The sequence below is a fragment of the Triticum aestivum genome, chromosome 5B (genome assembly GCF_018294505.1).
Source record: "Triticum aestivum cultivar Chinese Spring chromosome 5B, IWGSC CS RefSeq v2.1, whole genome shotgun sequence".
Lineage (NCBI taxonomy): Eukaryota > Viridiplantae > Streptophyta > Magnoliopsida > Poales > Poaceae > Triticum > Triticum aestivum.
In genome coordinates this window covers 51,059,417-51,064,656 of record NC_057807.1, presented here as the reverse complement: position 1 = coordinate 51,064,656, position 5,240 = coordinate 51,059,417, and the positions used below count along the sequence as shown (strand labels likewise).

The 5,240-nt window shown below is 42.5% G+C and overlaps 1 pseudogene; it reads right to left on the bottom strand.

Annotated features, from left to right (window-relative positions):
- Window positions 1-346: 346 nt before the first annotated feature.
- LOC123114621 (uncharacterized) lies at window positions 347-1,110 on the bottom strand (annotated as a pseudogene).
- Between the last annotated feature and the right edge of the window lie 4,130 nt (window positions 1,111-5,240).

The window sequence follows — 5,240 nt, the reverse complement described above, 5'->3', positions numbered from 1 at the left end:
TACCTGAGATCCGCCGGTTTTGACACCGACAGGGATCTTCACGTGGTAGTAGTCTCCTGGAATCTCCTGCTCCCGAACTCCATCATTTGGTCGCAGCAAACAGGTGGGGGAAAAGAGGGGAAAGCAACCATGAGTACTCATCCAAGGTACTCGCAAGACTTACACTCTACTACCCTAAATATGCATGAGTATCAAAGGATTGGGGCTATATATGTTGACTGAACTGCAGAAATGCCAGAGTAGAGGAAATGCCTAGCCTACAAAGACTAGCAGCTTGTCGCATTCTTGCAGCGGTAGAAGAGTATAGCCATGGCAGTATACAATATCATATTTATAATGGTTATAATTATGATAATAGCATATAATAACCAGCCCCGAGATCCTTGCCGTTGTGCATGTCCACCACGACCACGTGCTCGCCGACCTTGAGGTAGACGGCATTGGCGTTGAGCGGGTCAACGACGACGATTTGCAGCACTGCCTACGCCAAGTTCTCATGCCACGGGTAGCCTCCGTCCGCCAAGACTTGCCTGAGCTCCACCTGGTGCTCCAGCGTCCAGTAGCTGCACTCGTTGTCGAGCGCAAAGGAGCTGAGCAGGATCGCCCGTTCGGAGTCACCTTAGCATAGCGCAGCTGTCTCTTGCTCATGCTAATGCGCCGGTGCTTGGCCACCTCCCGCAAGAACAGCCCCCGGTCCTCGACCTGCCTGAGATCTCCATCATCTTCTGTGTGAGCACGCACAGGCAACACGCTGCCGCTTGGCAGCTCGACGAAGCGGATCTCCGGTCGGTCGGCGAAGGGGTCGACGGACACCGCACCCAAGGTGAGATTGACCCACCACAGGCTGCCGCCGAAGGCAACCGTCTCCTGGTTCACCTCCATCCCGCGTGGGGGCGGAGGTCCGCACGGCACGCCCATCACCTTCTCCCACTCTGCTTTCTCCGAGAGAAACTGCTCGAGGCTGGCGCTGGCGCCATGGGAGGCGAGCTCAGCGACGGCGAATCTATCAGGCGGCCCGCGCGGGAGCCAACCATTAGCCTGGGTGAGGAGGCCCATGTGGTGGAAGACGAGGGTCCTCCTGGAGCCACCGATGTCCGGCTGGCGGAGCATCTTGTTGGGGAATGTAGCATGCAATTTTAAGAAATTTTCTACGCTCACGCAAGATCTATCTAGGAGATGCATAGCAACGAGAGGGGGAGAGTGTGTCTACATGCCCTCATAGACCAAAAGCGGAAGCGTTTGACAACGCGGTTGATGTAGTCGAACTTCTTCTTGCTCTGACCGATCAACTACCAAATGTACGACACCTTCGAGTTCTGCACACTGCTACTTTCTAAGCTTGCGTTAGTTTTTTCCTTGAAGAGGAAAGGGTGATGCAGCAAAGTAGAGATAAGTATTTCTCTCAGTTTGAGAACCAAGGTATCAATCCAGTAGGAGATAATGCACAAATCTCCGAATACCTGCACAAATAATCAAACAAACTTGCACCCAACAAGATAAAGGGGTTGTCAATCCCTTCATGGTTACTTGCAAAAGTGAGATCTGATATAGATAGATAAACGATAAAGTAAATATTTTTGGTATTTTTGGTTTATAGATCAAAAAGTAAAAGATTGCAAGAATAGTAGATCAAAAACTAATATTGTAGATCGGAAACTTGTATGATGGAAAATAGACCGGGGGCCATAGGTTTCACTAGAGGCTTCTCTTGAGATAACAAATAATACTGTGGGTGAACAAATTACTGCCGAGCAATTGATAGAAAAGCGCAAAGTTATAACGATATCTAAGGCAACGATCATGAATATAGGCATCACGTCCGTGTCAAGTAGACCAAAACAATTGTGCATCTACTACTATTACTTCAAACATCAACCGCTATCCAGCATGCATCTATAGTATTAAGTTCATAAAGAACAGAGTAACACATTAAGTAAGATGACATGATATAGAGAATTAACTCAAGCAATATGATGAAAACCCCATCTCTTTATCCTCGATGGCAACAATAAAATACGTGCCTTGCTGCCCCTACCGTCACTGGGAAAGGACACCACATTGAACCCAAAACTAAGCACTTCTCCCATTGCAACAAAAACCAATCTAGTTGGCCAAACCAAACCGATAGTTCAAAGAGAATTACAAAGATATCAAATCATGCATACAAGAATTCAGAGAAGATTCAAAAAATATTCATAGATAAGCTGATCATAAATCCACAATTCATCGGATCTCAGCAAACACACCGCAAAAAAGTATTACATCGAATAGATCTCCAAGAACATCGAGGAGAACATGGTATTGAGAATCAAAGAGAGAGAAAAAGCCATCTAGCTACTAGCTATGGACCCGTAGGTCTGTGGTAAACTCACGCTTCATCCGAAGGGCGATAGAGTTGATGTAGAAACCCTCCGTGATCGAATCCCTCTCCGGCAGGATGCCGGAAAAGGCCCCTAAATGGATCTCACGGGTACAGAAGGTTGCTATAGCGACCCGACCTCAAACGGTCAAGTCTTTGTGCTGAAGAGTCATCCCTGGATCGGTATGCTGACACACACAGTACTCGAGGATTTATAACAGATATAAATCACATGTATAAAGTAACGTAAATACTATTACCTCAATCCATAGAGCGGAAATAACAACAAGGTTGTGGAGTCCCAACAATACCAACGGTAAAGTTGAGTGTAGACATCATAACTCAACAATAACGTTGCAGCCATGTAGGTCAGTACATTTAATGTACCGGCAAATTCACACCGTAGAATAATGATGAACAATATCTATCACTACATGCATATTTGGTTGGTGGAGGCTCTAAGTTTAGTTTTTGCATAAAGCTAATTTTTCCATACAACAAAGGAATAAATTTTATTTACTACAAATTTTATACCAATATTGAGATGGTTCCCCCAACTCATTCCCATAATTAATCATTAAACCCAATACATTAAATAAGAGTGATGAGATCAACAATAATATCCACTTCCAGATACTCAAAATTGTCCATAACCAGGGACAAGGCTAACCATGATTAGTTTACACATTCTGCAGAGGTTTGCGCACTTTTCCCCACAAGACTCGATTGCCTCCCTTGAAGTCCTCGCACTGCCTGGTGTTTGAGAACGGGATGACCGAGACACAGTCTTTCTGAAGCATTTACTCTCTTCTCCGGGCGGACCGGTACACCTACAATCCCCCTACATATGCTAGTCCACCTCTTCAAGAGCTCACACAACTTACTCAACTATGTCGGAGCCCATAATGACTTGTGGCTGCACACGAAAGTTTCTAGTTATGAAATATCATATGATCCCTTTGAGCCTAGGTAACATTCCATAGGATGATCACACGGGTCCCTCGGGATCTCCTAGGACAACACTGGATTCCCCATGTGTCCGGGCAAGCCACTTGGTATATCCACAGGGTGCCCCAACCATTCCACCCATATGTATATTAAAATTGCCACCTTAATATTATCCCAGATTAATAACTCTCACAACTTCCATGTGTATCTCGATCCAATCCCCGTCTACGAGTATCGCTAAGCAATATATGACATAACGAATGAACCCGGGGTGAATCAAAAAGGTAATAGGTTCATACCTCATCAACTACACAGCAATACCCACATATTCCCAGTCCTACTCGTGCAATCTTTGAGGGGTGAGACTAATGCAAGTAAAAACTGGTTATAGGAAGAATATGATCAAAGTGTGAACTTGCCTTGTACTGTTGACGAAGATCCTTTACACTCATAATTTCTGATAGTTCTACTCGTCACACTCCGTTCAATCTATCGTGAGCAAGCAATTACATGCATAAGCACTCAAGCAAAAGATGCAAAGGGAAATCGAGAAAAGATCCAAATAAAACTCGAAGACACGCAAATAACGAATCTAAACAGAAAAAAAAATTTAACAACATTCTATTTATGTGTATTAGATCTTAACAGTAGGTCTATGTGATTAGCTACGATTTGTAAAAAAAAATCAACTCAAACGGATTTACGAAACTCAAGAAAAGACGAAAATACTAATCTGAACTAAACTCAAATTTTAAATTGTCAAAATCTTGTTCAAGTTGGTTTACTGGACAGAGGGGGGTCATTAAGAAGATTTAGGTGTTGGTTTCATCGAAAACGAAGGTACGGATATAAAGATATGATCAAAAGAAATTTGAGTATGAATCTGAAAAAAATTTAAAATTTGAAAGTTGCAAAAAGTTTATTTGATAGGTTTACTAGATAGGTGGAATGAAGACAAAAATATTGGCGTTGGTTTTGTCTAATTTGGATGAACGACTAAAACGTTATGGCTATTTGAAAAATCAGGGTCAAGCTGTTTTACAGAAGAAAAAGGGCTACGGCTAAAAGAATTCTACTCTTAAAATGTAAATATAGGGTCTAATTTATAAATCTAATTATTCTAATGTACACTAGTCCAAAAATTAATAAGCTATGGAAGTATATATAAAATAAATACGAAGAAAGATACCTTTATAAGATAGAGAAAAGACGACTTTAGAGAGAGGAGACAACTTCTAGAAGCCCCGCCGGAGAGAAGCAATATATTTTTCAGCTAGTCAAACCAAAATATTGATTTAACCTGCAGTGAATGATTTTTAAAGGCTCTACGGGTTTATATTTATAGGTAAAAGAGGTTTATAGGTCAAAGGCTAGGCAATGTGGCACTAAACGTAGCCGAACAAATAAAACGAAGTGAATCGCATGGGCTAAAAAGCACCACGGGCCGGCCGTGCGCACGCTCTAGTTTTTTTTCAGCCAAAGGAAAAAGGAAAAAAAGGGAAAAACGGCGATTCCTATTTGGCGCTTAAGCGCGCATTCGCAAACGGGCGCCTGCAGGCGCGGCTTGTTGGGATCGGCCCAGTTTGGGCTATTACTTTTTCTATCAAAAAAGAAAAAATGACCGCGCTGTAAAGGATTTGAAACTGCGACCTTCTCCTCGATGGCTTGCTGCTGTAACCACCACGCCAACAAAGGCAGTTGTGCTAACAATCTAACTATTCTACTTTTATTCGATCCTTTTTCCTTTTTCTTTTTTCCGTTTTCGTTTTTCCTTTTTTGGTTTCTGTTTTTTTTTCATCTGTTTCCTTGACCGATGAATTGTCCCCAAGTACGTGAACTTTTTTGAATTCGTTGAACCATTTTTTCAAATTGATGAACTTTTTTTCATAATTCATGAACTTTTTTTCATAATTCATGAACTGTTTTTGAATTT